Source organism: Macaca fascicularis, chromosome 4 (genome assembly GCF_037993035.2).
Source record: "Macaca fascicularis isolate 582-1 chromosome 4, T2T-MFA8v1.1".
Taxonomy (NCBI): Eukaryota; Metazoa; Chordata; class Mammalia; order Primates; family Cercopithecidae; genus Macaca; species Macaca fascicularis.
Window position 1 is genome coordinate 78,753,074 of NC_088378.1, and position 16,959 is coordinate 78,770,032.

The 16,959-nt window shown below is 35.6% G+C and overlaps 1 protein-coding gene and 1 long non-coding RNA gene across 9 annotated transcripts in view; one reads left to right on the forward strand and one right to left on the reverse strand.

Moving 5' to 3' along the window:
• LOC123572994 (uncharacterized) overlaps nucleotides 1–16,959 on the forward strand; it is a 345,306-nt gene that overhangs the window by 108,312 nt on the left and 220,035 nt on the right. The gene's annotated exons all lie outside the window — the stretch shown is intronic.
• Nucleotides 1–16,959, reverse strand: part of FHL5 (four and a half LIM domains 5) — a 54,148-nt gene that overhangs the window by 35,918 nt on the left and 1,271 nt on the right. The gene's annotated exons all lie outside the window — the stretch shown is intronic.

Genomic DNA, 16,959 nt, shown 5'->3' on the forward strand with positions numbered 1-16,959 from the left:
CCTAGAAATTACAAATTTTAATTTCTGTCAATGAGTGATGAGAAAAATAAATCCTTACTCAATTAAGTCACCTTAAATGGAGGACACATATATTGAATTTAATTCAATGGCTTCAGGGAAGGTTCAGTTAATAACCTGGGTCCAGGAATTTAGAGGAACTCTGCAGAGTGCTCCAATCACCACAGCTAGTCAGTTCATCTTGACCCTATATAATCTTGAAAAACTAAGAGTATACACTCCCTATAATATAGGAGAATCAAAAAATTATTTTCTATGATTTTCTTTAAAACAAATATGTTTTCAAATATAAGCAATAAACAGTGTCTCTTCTAGTAGTACATGGATAGTGTTGGAAACTGTCCAATAAAATGAAGAGTATACTTTATTTGGAAGGTGGCCAATACAAAATGATAGATGGGGTTATATATTCCTTATCTAATAGAGCCTATAAAGCAGTTTAAAAAAATCTGTGATTTACCTAGATAGCAACTCCAGTTAAACAAATTAGTTAGGAAGAGCTTTCAGCTATTCAACTAAGAGCAATAAATAAGATTTCAAAATCAATCACATAATTCTTTTCTGAGATTATGTCAAGACTAACCATATAATATATTGGTTTTCATTTATCCTGGCATTAATGTGTATTATAGATTCTGTTGGTTTATGACCTCCTTAAAATGCATAAAACATAGTGATAAAAGGAGAGTTCATTTCTGGGTCTTTTAAAAGAACAGCCTGTCAACATGTTCTGTTCCACTTCTGGCTTAAACCTTTTTCAAGTCTGAGGTTCATAAGGGCACATTTATAAGTTGTATTATTATGACATGGTTAATGAAAGCCCTTTGTGTTTCTTTTTTTTTTTCTTTTTTTTTTTTTTTTTTTTTTGAGGCGGAGTCTTCACTCTGTCGCCCAGGCTGGAGTGCAGTGGCACCATCTCGGCTCACTGCAAGCTCCGCCTCCCGGGTTCACGCCATTCTCCTGCCTCAGCCTCCCGAGTAGCTGGGACTACAGGCGCCCGCCACCGCGCCCGGCTAATTTTTTGTATTTTAGTAGAGACGGGGTTTCACCGTGTTAGCCAGGATGGTCTCGATCTCCTGACCTCGTGATCCGCCCGCCTCGGCCTCCCAAAGTGCAGGGATTACAGGCGTGAGCCACCGCGCCCGGCCTGTGTTTCTTTAGATACTTTTAATATTCTACCTTCTAATATAAATGTTCTGGAGCTTGTTGTATCCCTTCTAACTGAAATGGAAACTCATTGAGAGCAACCATTATGTCTTACTCATTTCTGTACTTCAATTAGAGCCAAGCAGTAGCCATCATATACTGGGTGATCTCTGAAAAGGTCTTGCATAAAACTGATGATAATTTGTAAAGGATTTCTACTTAAGTGAAAGTGATGATGGCTCAAGGCCAAGAAAACATGCTGCAGCACGAGGTAGAACTTTCTTTTTGGAGACATCATTATGACTTCATAGTAAATACAAGCAGTCTAGGTAAGGGTGTGGTAAGCATCCTTTCCTTGATTTATAAGGAGAAGTCTCCAGATACATTCAGTTTCTTTTCCTCTGAACTGGTGAGCGAGGTTGAAGGATACAAGTATCCTATCTCTTTGCAAGTCTACCAGCAGTTTTACTGGTGGGTGCCTCTTTAAACCTTTTTATTCTGTTTTCAGAAATAGTGGTCCCTGGAGACTTCAGACTCTTAGTGAGTCTGCAGAAGGCTGGGGAGGGAAGGGTTAGACTTTGATAACAGGAGCCCTCTCTGTCCTTTCACAGACCTGGGAAGGCCTCATCCCCAGAAACTTCTGTAGAGCCCTGCAGCCTGTCACTAAGAGTTTGTTATAAAGCATAATGTATCCCTTGTCATATACATGAAGTTTCAAACTTACCTGCCAATTCTTAACTACCAGTTGACAATTTTCTGGTAGTCAAAAATGACTTTTTGGGGATGGGTCACAGTAACAGTTTATAAAACCACTCCATTATTAGCATTATATTAGGCATTATGACAATATCAAAATACACACATGGTACACGGCAAAATCATGACATTTATAATCTACCTTGCAAGGTCAAATGTTGGAAATTATATCCACAGATGGTACCTTAGAGAAAATTAGATAGTACATATTGAAATGTTTTTAAAACTATTGTGAATTATACAAATGTCAACATTATTGACAAAATGTATAGGAAATAAGGATAACTAGAATATACAAAAATATATTATTAAAATTGTTGTGTGTATAATTTGTTATCATAATGGCACTGTAACATTTGGTACTGATCAATACCAAACGTGGCTTCCCATCAACTGATACTGAAAGTAAAAATACCAAGAGTCATTCTTGAAGAAAGTCTATGAAACAGTATGATAAAGAGACAATTAAGGAAGGTAGCAAGATTTCTTTTTTCATCATACAGAATTTGTACCTTTGGAATTTTGTACCAAATGCATGAGTTGCCTATTTCAAATACTAAATAAAATCTTCATAAGAAGACTGAACTTATTCCACTTGAGTCTCCTGTTCTTTATCATAGAATGCAAGAACTAGAAGAAATATGTTAGTTTCAAGTCCTCATTTTACAGATTTGAAAACTAGGTTCCAAAGAAAATACTAATACATTCAGTCTCTCTTTTCAGAAAAAATAGAAAAAATGAAATATATCTACAAAATGAAATTTTGTAAATAGTAGAAAATACTCACATAACTAATCCAAATCAATTTTTTTTTTTTTTTTTTTTTGAGACAGGGTCTCACTCTGTGGCTGAGGCTGGAGTGCAGTGGCGCAATCTTGGCTGACTGCAACCTCCGTCTCCCAGGTTCAAGCGATTCTTGTGTCTCAGCCTCCAGAGTAGCTGGGACTACAGGTGCACGCCACTGTAACTGGCTTAATTTTGTATTTTTTATAGAGATGGGGTTTCGACATGTTGGCCAGGCTAGTCTCAAACTCCTGACCTCAAGTAATTCTCCCACCTCGGCCTCCCAAAGTGCTGGGATTACAGGCGTGAGCCACTGAGCCCGGTGCCAAATCAGTTTTAATAAGCTGCTTTTTAGACTAGATTGCCGGTTTGCAATGATTGACTTAATTAGGACCACGTTGTTAACAGAAGTAAAAGAGAAGATCAGCTAAAATTAGATGTCAGTTTAGTGACTCATTTAAAGACAACTTACATTTATCATTTTGGTTATTTTGTACAATTTGTCTCTCAGCTTTGCTCTTTATGTCCTTATTTTTTAAGAAGAAAAAAAATTAACTTCTACCTTGCAATAAATTAATTGTGCAACCAATGAGTCTTTTCTGTAATAGTTTACTAAAAATCAAATCTCAATCATTGGAATAAGAATAACGAGAAGTAAGGAGGAAGAGGAAAGGAGGGGAAGAGCAGAGAGGAGAATTGTAGGAAAACTCAGAAAAAAGAAATCCCTCATTGGTATGGTGTAAGGTATTTACAGAAAAAGCCTCTTAATGCTGTAGTCATTTTGCTATACTTCCTCCCTATAAAAGCATACTTCTGATCCACGTCCATTTTCGCAGAACCACTAACAGCCTGGAGGGATTTTTGAAATTCTCTAGTTTCATTTACTATTCTAATCTAACAAATGAGAAAAACTGAATTCACAGAGGCGAATTGACTTTTTTCTTTTTTTTTTTTTTAAAGAAAAAGCTGCCAAACTACTTAGTAAAAAAACCTCAACAAGAATTCAGGTTTCCAAGCTTCTCACAGAGCCATTTTTTTGCTTTTCCATATAGAAGTTGGTAAAAAGCTTGTTTAAAATGATAGCTTTAGATAGGCTGTAATTTTTCAAAACATAGAAAAAGATGAAAACTTTCTCTCCTTATTTGCATCTATCCTTCTAAGTTTTAATTGTTGACCAGATCATAGCCTCATAAGCATGAATAGAGAGGTTCATTCCATGCCTAAAACCAAGCTGCTGCTAGCTGTACAAAATGAAACAGCTATCTTCAAAGGCAGTACAAATCCCCTGTAACATTCAGGGCAACTCAAGTTATTATTGGATTACTGTAAAAGTTGGAAAGATAAGCCCAAAATCATATTTGGCTTTATTTTCTGCATTCTCATCTGATAAAATGAGATTAGTGATGTGTGTACATGTGTGGTGTATGTGTATGTGAGTATTTGTGAGAAGGTGTGCTGTGGGGATGGGTGTGTGTGTGTATGTATTTGTGAGAATTTGTACTGTGTGTATATGTGTGTGGGGGGATGTTTGAGACGGGGTTGAGGGGTGGAGGTTGATGTTAACTAGTTTTTCCAGTATCTATAAATGAAGCAAAATAATCTGCCTCTTGCCAGAATGTGATTTTAAAAGGTACAAGGTAAAGCTGTATCCTGTGCTTTGGTGATAACACTAATCAATAATTACAAGCTATTCTTTTGACAGTTTAAAATGTGTTGATGATGTTGGTGGTGGGGGTTGGCCATTTGATGTTTAAAGCCAGCTTTAATTTAATTTAATTTTTATCTGTTCTCCCTCTCAGAGATTTAGGCAAAGTTGATTCTCAGCATCCATCAAAGGAAAATGATTATAGCCAAAATACTCGGAGCTTTCACTTAGCAGTTGTATGTTTGAGGCTTTGGAAGCACAACATGTTGATCTCAGGTTTTTATGCTAATTCTTTATATAAGGAAAGGGGAAAAATCTGTTACCATTTCCTTGGAAACCAAACTGTTCACAGTATTAGTAGCTAAATATTGGTTACAATTTAATGTTAATTTTCATCCCAAACATCACACGTAATATGTGAATTCTTAAGGCATGCCAGTGCATCACACAAAGCAGAGACCGTTCCTGTCCTGTTTAGAGTTGTGCCTGTGGCACCTACAAGAAAGCCTGGCACAAATATGTGCTGAATGAATGCAGAAAGGAAGAAGTCAGATGTTTGGTTCTAGAATCCTGTCTGTCTTTTTCACTTTAAACCCTATGGTATCAAACAGCTCCCTGAATATATATACTTTAGTTCTGTAGGTTTCATAAAAAGCTCTTGAGGGCCAACTCTGGGCCATCCATGGTGCTTGGCAGTAAAGTAAAGGTCTTTACCTATGAAAAGCTTATGCGATGGCCTGGGAGAGAGACATTCTTTTACTCTATCTCTTTACTCCATCTCTACTCCAGTGAAGACATCTCTTTACTCCATCATTGTACAAGATAAGGACCTGGCTGCATGTTCGTATGGTTCTTGATACTTTACCACCCGCAGTATGCTTTATCTCTGGCTAATTGTGTTTCCTGTTCGACAGAAAAGGCAGGGAAGATACTATGCTTGCCAGCAGACTCCTGGTGTCTAGTTTATTACCAGCATATGCTGAAGGCTCAGTAAATATTTGCAGATGGAAGAGACTGAAAGAAGAATGAGAGAGGACCTGTGGGAAAGTGTGAAGGTATGCACAGAGTAGTCTGGGTATTTTAGGAAGTTTCTGGAAAACTTCAGGTAAAGCTTCTTTTAGAGCTGTGCCTTGAAGGTTGAGTTAAAGGCAGTCTCTAAGACAAAGTAGGAGGAGGTTCCTAAGCTGAGGGCCGTCCGCACAGTTGTGGAGGTGATGACGGAGCATGATCAGGGGAGTGGTCTGCAAGCTCACAATCACCACTAGAACTGGAGGGTGGTATCCATACTTGGATAACAAAAAGGTCACATATAAAAACTAGTTCTTTTTACATGTCAGAGCTTTAAAAACTTAACTACACATTGCTATGGATTTATTTGGCCCACTGTTTTCTTTTTGGCCAACTAAAGACCATACTGAAAAGGTAGATCTATGACATAGTCTATTAGCTAAAAGTCTTGGCATTTCAACAATTTTCACTGACATACTAAATTTAAAACAGATCAAGAATTTTTTTTTGAGTTGAAGATCGTAACAGAGAACTTCTCATTCCCCCTGGTTTCTGTGCTTGCCCTTTAAAGGAGTTTCTCTCTTTTAAAGGATTCACTCATTCTGTGTCACTTGAGGAGTGACTTAACTGATAAATAATTGGGCAAAGGGGCACTTCATGTGGAGCCACATTCTTTCCCTTACTCCGCTGGAAGTTGCCAGTGCATGGGCCTATGTTCCCTCTCTGCAGTGAATTAACTCCAACTGCTCAGTCCCAGCTCATGAGGGAGCTCTGTAAGATCCAGGCTCTCTACTCCTTCTGGGAAGAAGCTGAATTCAGGCTGGGAAGGGAAGGGCTTGGTCTCTTACGCACGTTTTGTTTTCTACTCCCGCATTAACAATAATGATGTTAATAATAAATTGATCCGTACGTGATTTCTGTATCTATTTCTCAATTGCTTTAGAACTCTGAAAGGAGACATACATGATTAAGTGGAACTTTCCAGTCTAAACAAATGTTACAGTAAAGCTAGTTTTATCTTGTTCTGTTTGTTGTATGTATGTGTATGCGTATTGAGAGACGGGGAGAGGAGGGGAATGAGAGAGACATACATATATTAACTTTTGTTAACCAGATGTTAAATTAGGCAGCAGGACCTATTCTCTGATGATGCTAGTTATTATAGTTTAAATGAAAATAATCTCTTGGCTCAGTTAAAAAATCAAAAGCAGTAAATATTCCAACTACCTTCACTGAAATAACCATTAATTGTTATTTTAATTGTTATTTTAAATGTTTTTGAAAATTTAACTTGTGACCTATTTTCTCTTTAAAGTTTATTAGCTTTTTGGATTCTGAATATTATTTTCCCAGGTGGAATTCTGATAATAGCATAAATTTATTTCTACTAATCAATGTTTTCCAGATCATTTGGTATCTAAGTGAAGAATATTATAAGTGAAGTACCAGTATGTATTTTAATAAGAAATTATGGTTTATAAAGTGACTTTATATATATTATTTAGAATAGCGATTCTTAATCATTTTATATTTAATAATTATTTAGCATATAATAAAAGCTATTTACCTCTCCTTAAAAATATATACAAATGCATACGTTCACAGAAATTTCTCAAACCCTGGGAAGGCAGGGTTCTCGGAATCAGGCTCTACAGTAGAGATCTGTACTATATAGAGCTCAAGGGCCAAATCTAGCCACTGCCTGTTTTTGTATGGTCTGAAACCTAAGCATCGCTTTTACATTTTTTAATGATAAATAAATACCAAAAGAGGAATATTTTTGACATATGAAATTTAAATATCGGTGTTCATAAGTGAAGTTTTATTGGAACACAGCCACACTCATTCATTATCATACTATCTATGGCTCCTTTCCAGGTACAACAGTAGGCTGAGTAATTTTGAAGACTAAAATATTATCTGGCTCTTTGCAGAAAACATTTTGCTGATCCCTAATCTCAAGTTTCAAAGTACATTTTGTGCTTTTAATTGTATTTTGCTGGGTGTTTGTTAAAGTATGCTTAAGTTTAATTAGAATTTGAAAAGAACTTTCTATACACTACTTAAAAGAATATATATTTACTAAATGGTTTTAAAAATAATACTAGAAGTCATTAACATGGTGTTTGGAAGGGAATTTAATGCCATGGTGAAATGCTTATAATTCTCTAAGTGGGAAAAAAAGTGTGAATAGAATAATCAGTATGACCTCAATTATATACATTTTTGAAAAAGTAGAAACAAGTTTAGAAGAAAATATGCACAAATGTTAAGCTTCTTAATTGAAGCTAAGGAGTATTTAAAATTTTACTTTTCAGTATTTTTCAAATTGTATACTCCAATCTATCACTTCGGTAATAAGGAAACATAAGAAAAATATTGAAAAAATGGGAATATAATTGTTTAATTTTTTAAAAAATTAAAGGTCAAAAATTAGAATATTTTGTGATAGTATAACTATCAACATGTTCAAGGAAACAAGTGAATAAACTAAATATAATTACAAGACCAGAAATCATTTTTATAAATGAAATCTTAATTTAGATAGCATGACAGCTTGGTGTCAGATTTTTTTCAAATGCAAATTATACCATGAATCTACTAAAGAAGTGTTGATGTTTATGTGACAAAAAAGCTTAAACAAAATTGGAAGCATTTTAGTTCTATACTAGGAGGCATTTGGTCAAAATTGATGATAGACAGCTCCTTGTCAATAGGAGCCTCTTTCGTGTTCATTAGCACAATAGAGAATTTCATGATATAAAGAAAATTGAACACCTTGACTCTTTTTCAGTAGGTTTGTACTGGCTTGATCTAACTGATGAATAAATGAATGAAAATATGAATGAATGAATGAATTACATGTATGTATGACTTTTTGTTACTGTCAAAAATAATACATAGTTTGATACCTTGATCAGGAGAACTATTAATCTTCTTTTCAAAAGTATTAAGGGTCAGGGAGATAGCAGCAAGATAGCCAACTAGAAGCCCCTAGTGCTTACGCCCCTCTCAAAGACAGCCAGAACAATGGAAAAGCAGCTGCATTTCCATTGGGTGAGCACAAAACTCAGGATAGCTACATAGAGAATAAGGAAATGCCAGGCCTTCACCATCCCATCCCCGAAGTGGGATCAGCTGGGAGCCAGGAGGAACTTCTTATGGTGAGGAGGTAAGCAGGATGACTCCAACAACCTCCATCAATACCTTGGACACATACAGATCTCCCCACTGGTGTTTTCTGGAGTCTTCTCAGGCACCAAGCCCACCTGGTGAAGCCTGCCTGGAGTCCATATAGCTGTGCTCAGCCAGAGAAGGAGTTGACACTGTGCCCCACCTGCTGTGGCCCATGTGACTACTGTGCTATGGCATCTTGGAACAGGAACTACAGATAGAGTGAGCCTTACTCAAGGAGTAAGTAGTCATGGCTCCCCTTCATCCCTGAGACTAAACCACCCCTGAACCACCCCATCCCAAGAGCCCCACGTCCCCAGTATGTGCTGTTAGCAGTGTTAACACTGTTTCCTGTGAGGTCAAGAGGAGGTGGAATTGCTCTACCAACTCCTCCCCCTGCCCCTGCTGAAGCAGCACTCTGTCTCTTGGGAAAGCAATACCTTGGCTATTCAGACCAGTCACGTCTTCCTGGTGTCTAAGTTGAAGTGGTGCCCTGCATCCTAGGAAATGGTGCCTTGGCCACCCAGAACAGTCATGCACTCCATTACTTAATCTGAATTGATGCCCTGCATACCAAGAAAGCAGTGCTTGTGTAGCCAAGAACAGTCACATCCTTCAAACCTGAGCTGAAGTGGCACATTGTCGCTTGGGGAATTGTTGCTCTGGCTGAGCTGAGCAGAAACTGAGCTGAGACACCCTGCTCTATAAACGGAACAACTTTAGACCTTGATTCCCTGGAGCTGGCCTAGCTCTCTAGAGTCTCAGATGCTGAAGTACCCCTCTATCTAGGGAGTGGAGTCATTGCTGTGTTTTTTCCTACCCACCTGTCACCCAGGGAGCAAGCAACAGCTGTCCTCCACCATTTTGGAGTACTGAAAGCAAATGCACTTGGCCCCGCACATTCTGGGATACTGCTAAGCACCACCATCCCAGGGTCTACAATCACTACTACCCAGTGCCTCATCCCTTGGATCCTGAGTTGACACTGTGCCCTATTGACTCAGGTTCCTGAATTGCAGCCATACCCTGCTCCCCAGGCCAAAGTTCCAGAGCGCTCCTTATTCCCTGGAGTATTGAGGTCATTGCTGTGCCCTGCCCCCAGGGGTAGAATCACAGCTACAACCTGGCACCCTGAGCATGAGCTGCTAGGGGGTGCCTCAAAATCATAGATCCTGGTTCTGTAGGTAACCTACATCAAACCCTGCCACGAGGGGTGAAGCTGTACCCTAAGGCCAAGTTGTCTCAATAGCTTTATGAGATACTGAGCTGAAAACTCCTACTGCACGTAGAACCCTGATCACTGCACTAGAACCCGTGCCACTGCAGTTGCTTGTAGGTCATGTCAGACTTGACATCAAATGGGATCCCCTCAGCTAAGTCTCCTTATTTTAGAGAAAACCAGAATAGGAGGACTCCAGAAGCCCTTAACACAAAGAACATTAAAAACCTATGTTGCCAATGCCATTGCCACAAACCTCTAAGCATAGGCTATGAGGCACCCACAGTTATTTCTGACCTTGAATACAACGGAAGAAGCTGCACAGAGACTGTATCTCTATACCTGTCATGAAACAGAGTCACTATACGTTTTCTAGCTGCACAGTAAAACTCAACTGCAGGATGAAACTTTCTTCATGAAAATCACTCTAGAAAGTTTGAAAAAGGTGATTATTTCACTAGATACACAGACATCAATGCAGGGACACAAGAAACATGAAAAAGCAAGGAAATAAGAGACCAACAAAGGAACATAAAAACTCTTTAGTAATAGACTCCAACGAAAAGGAAATCAATTAATTGCCAAAAAAAAAGAAATGTAAAATAATGATCACAAGGAAACTCAATGAGATACAAGAAAATAAAGATAGACAATTAAATACAATCAGAAAAACAATTCACAATATAAATGAAAAATTCAATGAAGAGATAAAAATCATAAAAAGAACAAAACAAGAATCCTTCAGTTGAAGAATTCAATGAATAAAATATAAAATACAATAGAAAGTTTCAGAAGCAGACTTGATCAAGCAGGAAAAAGAATCTCTGAACTTAAAGTTGGGTCTTTTGAAGTTACCCAGTCAGAGAAAAGCAAAAAGAAATAAGAATGAAAATGAGTGAAGAAATCCTATAAGATTTACTGGAAAACATTACACAAACAAATATTCATATTATGGGATTTCCAGAAGGAGAAGATAAGGAAAAAGGTATAGAAAGCCTGTTTAATAAAATAATAACTGAAAACTTCCCAATTTAGTGGTGGGGGTTGTGGAGGAGGGATATTTGAACATCCAGCTTCAGGAAACTCAAAATTTCCCAAATAGATTCAACCCCAAAAAGGTCCTCTTAGAGGTGCATTATAGGCAAATTGTCATAAGTCAAAGACAGAGTTCTGAAAACAGCAAGAGAAAATTGTCAAGTCACATAAGAGAACTGCCATTAGACTAATAATAAATTTTGCTACAGAAACCTCACAGGCGAGGAGATTATAAAGTTATAAACTCAAAGTGGTGAAAGAAGAAAAAAAAATTGCTAGCTAAGAATACTATACCCAGCAAAGTTACCCTTCAGAAATTAGGAAGAAATAAAGCCTTCTTGATGTAAGAAAAAAGTGAAGGAATTCATCCTCACTTGCTTTGCCTTACCAGAAATGCCTAAGTGATTTCCACTTACATCTGGAAGTGAAAATCACTGCCATGAAAACACACAAAGAGTATAAAGCTCATTTGTAGAGCAAATATATGAGGAGAAAGAGAAAAGAGTTAAACCCTGTCACTGCAGAAAACCACCAAACCACAATGATTAAAATAAGATAAAAAGAAAGGAAAAAAAGATATACAAGAAAACAGGAAAACAACAAAATAGTGGGTGTAAGTCCTCACATGAATAATAACCTTGACTGTAAACAGACTAAATTCCCAACTGAAAAGATATAGACTAGCCGAATGAATTAAAAATAAAAGAGACCCAACTATATACTGCCTAAAAGAAAGTCATTTTGCCTCGAAAGACACATATAGAATAAAAACAAGGGATGGAAAAAAAATCCACACAAATGGAAACCAAAAGCAAAGGAGAATAGCTATACTTATATCAGATAAAGCAGACTTTAAACAAAAAGCCATAAAAAGAGACAAGGTTATTGTCACTTCAGCAAGAAGATGTAACAATTGTAAACATATATACACCCAATACCAAAACACCTAGATTTATAAAGCAAATATAATTTAACACAAAGGAGAAATAGATTTCAGTACAATAATAGTTGGGTACTTCAACACCCCTCAGCATTGGACAGATCATTCAGGCAGAAAATTAACAAAGAAACATTTAATTCAAACTTCACTTTAGACCAAATGGACCTACCAGCCATTTACAGAAAATTTCATTCAACAGCTGCAAAATACATATTCTTTTCATTAGAAAATGGAACATTCTTTAGGATAGAACACATGTTAGGCCACAAAACAAATCTTAACAAATTTAATAGAAGTCATATCAGTTATTTTTTTATGACAATATAATAAAACTAGAAATCAAAATAACAAGAGGAACTTTAAAAATTGTACAAATACATAGAAATTATACAACATGTTCCTGAATAACAAATTGGTCAATGAAGAAATTAAGAGGTAGATTTTAAAATATCTTCAAACAAATGAAAATAGAAACACAAATTACCAAAACATCTGGGATATAGCAAAAGCAGTATTAGAAGGCAAGTGTGTAGCAACAAACACCTATATCAAAAAAGTAGAAAGATATCAAATAAACAAGCTCATAATGCACTTCAAGAAACTGGAAAAGCAAGAGTAAACCAAGGCCAAAATTAATAGATAGAAAGAAATAAAAGCATACATAAATAAAATTAAGACTAAAAAATACAAAATATCAACAAAATGGAAAGTTTAGTTTTTTTTGAAAAGATAAACAATATCAACATTCCATTGGTTTGACTACCCAAGAAAACCGTAAAGCTTCCAATAAAATCAGGAATGAAAAGGAGACATTACAACCAATACCATAGAAATACAAAAAATTATCAGAGACTATTGTAAACAGCTATATACCAAAAACTTTAGAAGACCTGGCAGAAATGGGTAAATTTCTGGACACAAACAACCTATCAAAAGTGAACCAACAAGAAAGAGAATACCTGAACAGATCAATTACAAGTAATGGCATTAAGTCTGTAATAAAGTCTCTTATCAAAAAAAAGCTCAGAATATGATGGCTTCACTCTGGAATTCTACCAAAGATTTATAGAAGAACTAATACCAATTCTCCTCAAATTCTTCCAGAAATTGAAGATAAGGGAATTCTTTCAAACTCATTCTATGAGGCCATGCTACCTTGATACCAAAACTAGTCAAGAATGCAACAACAAAAAAAGGAAACTATAAGCCAATAAACATGATGAGCATAGTGCAAAAATCCTCAGCAAAATACTTGTGAACCAATCTGGCAGCACATTAAAGAGGTTATTCACCATATAGGTCAGATTTACCCCAGGGATGTAATACAGAAACGAATAAATGTGACACCTTGCGTCAACAAAATGAAGGACAAAAACCATTTGATCATCTCAAGAGATACAGAAAACATATTTGAGAAAAATCCAGCATCCCTAACAAATTCTCAACAAGTTAGGTATAGAAGGAATGTACTTCCACATAATTAAAGCCATGTATGACAAATCCACAGCCAATATCACACTGAATGGAGAAAAGTTTAAAGCTTTTCTTCTAAGATCTGGAACAAGACAATGATCTCACTTTCATCACTTTTATTCAAAATAGTACTGGAAGCCCTAGAGAGAGCACTTAGGCTAGAGAAAGACATAAGGAGCATCTAAATTGAAAAGGAGGTCAAATTGTCCTCATTTGCAGATAACAAGAGCTTCTATACAGAAAACCATAAAAGCTCCACCAAAAATCTCAGAACTGATAAGCAGATTCAGTAAAGTTGGAGGATACAAAATAAAAATACAAAAACCAGTAGCTTTTCTATACACCAAAAACAAACTAGTAGAAAAAAAATCAAGAAACAAATTGCATTTATAATAGCTACATAAAAAGCCATGTAGGAATAAATTTAACCAAGGAGGTGAAAGATTTCTACAATAAAAACTACAAAACACTGATGAAAAAAATTGAAGAGGACACACACAAAAAAATCTCATGTTCATGAATTGTAGACATTAATATTGTAAAAATGACAATACTACTAAAAGTGATCTACCAATTCAATGCAATGCTATCAAAATACCAATGACATTCTTCACATAAACAAAAAAAATTTCCTACAATGTATATGAAACCGCAAAAGACCCTGAATAGCCAAAGCAATCCTGAGCAAAATGATCAAGCTGGAGAAATCACATTGTTGAACTTCAAAATATATTTCAAAACTATAGTAACCCAGATAGCATGATATTGGCATATAAATAGACACATAGAACAATGGAACAGAATAGAGAACCCAGAAATAAATTCACATAGTTACAGCCAAATGATTTTCAACAAAGCTGCCAAGAATATTTAATGGAGAAGGAACAATCTTTTTGAAAAATGATGCTGGGAAAACTGAATATTCATATGCAGAAAAATGAAACTGGATTTCTACCTCACATAACATGTAAAAATCAACTCAAAATGGATTAAAAACTTAAATATAAGACCTGAATCTATGAAGCAACTAGAAGCAAACATAGGGGAAATACTTCAGGATGTTGGTGTGAGCAAAGATTTCATGGATAAGATCTCAACAGCACAAACAACCAAAGCAAAAATAAACAAATGAAATTATGTCAAACTGAAAAGCTTCTGCGCAGCAAAGGAAACAGTTAACAGAGTGAAAAGACAACCTGCAGGATAGGAGAAGGTATTTGCAAACTATTCATCTGCCAAGAGTTTAGTATTCATAATATAAAATGAACTCAATAGCAAAAAAAAAATTCACATTAAAAAGTAGGCAAATAAGCTGAATAGACATCTCTCTAAAGAAGACATACAAATGGCCAACAGGCATGTACAAAAAATGGTCAATGTCATTAATCATCAGGGTAATGCAAATAAAAACCACATGAAGATATTATCTCACCCTGGTTAGAATGGCTATCACCAAAGAGACAAAAAAAAAAAAAAAAAAAAAAAAAAAAAAAAAAAAAAAAAAGGGCTAACAAGGATGTGGTGAAAAGCAAACTCTTATATGCTATTTGGAATATACATATATATGTGTGCATATATATATATATATATATCCATTATGGAAAACAGTATGGAGGTTCCTCAAAAAATTAAAATAGAACTACCATATGATCCAACAATCCCATTACTGGGTATATATCCAAAGGAAAGGAAATCAGTATGTTAAAGAGATATCCATACTTCCATGTTTATTGCAGTACTACTCACAAGACATAGCCAAGATATGAAATTACCTAAGTTTCCATCAATAGGTGAATGGATTAAAAAAAGTGCTATATATCCCAATGGAATATTATTTGGTTGTAAAAAAGAACAAATTTCTGCCATTCACGGCAACATGAATGAGCTTAGAGGACATTATTTTAAGTGAAATAAGCTAGAAACAGAAAGATAAATACTGCATGTCCTCATGAATATGCAGAAGCTAAAAAAAGTCAATCTCATAGAAGGAGAGAGCAGAATAGTTCTTACTAGAAGCAAAAAAGGGTAGGGGGAAGAAAGAGATAGCCAAAGGTAGGCTAAGAAATACAAAATACAGCTAGATAGGAGGAATAAGTTCGAGTGTTCTATAGCACTATAGGGTAACTATAATTAGCAATTTATTGTATATTTTCAAATAGCTATAAGAGTAGATTTTAAATATTTCCAACTCAAAGAAATGAAAAATAAAGTTATAAATTTGCTAATTACCCTGATGCGATAATTTGTTGTATACATGTATACAAACATCACATTGTACCCCATAGATATGTACAGTTATATGTCTATAGTAATAATAAAAGCAAAAAAGAAAAAAGAAGAAAATTCTTAGAAGTCATGTGACTTATGACATGTTACTTAAATTGTTTTATGAACAATTGTAAGAAATAATTAAACAGAATCAAACTGGAAAACAAGCCCCAGAAGCATATTTCTCCACTCCACTTCCACACCACCATCTTTAGAGGATTACAATTGCAATGAAATTGTAAAAATACAAAAAGGTATATTTTTAAATGTGAGGAGACAACCTGAATTTATCAAAATAATCTACTCAGGATCCATTTGGTAAATACTCCTTTGACAAAATGAATATGCAAAGGAATAGCTCAAAGCTTTGCTAAAAATCAAGTGAGATAAATTTAAGGTCCATTGGTGCTGGAAATGCAACCGAAGAATTTGAGAAGAAAAAAAATAAAAATGACTACTGTTATTATTATTCTAATATAAAATTCTGTAATACAGCTGTTTTAATTATATCTTTAAGGTAGGGAGGCAAACTCACCTGCTCTCATTCATAGAAAACTCAGCATGAATGACACTTCAAAACCTTGACTGTCTTCTCCACATCACACTATTGCTTTCAAACAGACTCTCTATCTTTATTTATTTAATGAATGTAAACCTTGCTGTTGACATACCCTAGTATGTTCTAATCAGGGTAATTAGCCCGTGTGAAAGTTTAGACATATAGTAAAGATAAGGTAAATCCAAACCCATAAGAATGCTTTACTAGTTCATATAAAATACTAGGGTATATCATCAATAAGCTTATTATTTATTTTTATTTTAAATAGAGTCTCCCTATGTTGCCCCAACTGGTCTTGAACCCCTGGGCTCTAGTGATCCCCACGACTTTGGCCTCCCAAAGCTAGGATTACAGAAGTGAGCCACCATGCCTGGCCTCAAGCTGATTATTTTGCAGGGATTTGAGGCATGTTGGGCAAAAAGGAGTCCTCCTTCTCCTCCTCTTCCTCTACCTCTTTCTTCTCTTCCTCTTCTTCAGTGAGCTTTCAAGGGTACCAAAAAGCAACCAAGAAAAATGATGGTAATTGGAGAGGAAAAAGATAATTACGAGAACAGGGAAATGCAAGCTGGTTTAACTAATATCTGATTCAGAGCTTCCCATGCGGACCCAAGTATTCAGCTTTCATTTCTAAAGAGATCATATCCCCTCAATTGAAAACATAAAAATAAAAACAAATTAAAGCATCTCTAAATATTCTAAACTCTTATTTGTAATATTTTAGTAGAAAAGTACCCAGTCTTGTGTAATAAATACAAATTAATTCAGCTTTACTCAAAATGTTGGCAAGTGTAATGAAAATAAGAGGTAAATTTGTCAGTGAGGTGGTGTTATATTAAAACACAAATCTGCTACTCTTGCTTAGGTAGAACAGTCCCAGATTTGGCAACTAATGATAATGTGAGAATAAATAGAACAAGTGTAGAAAACAGACACCA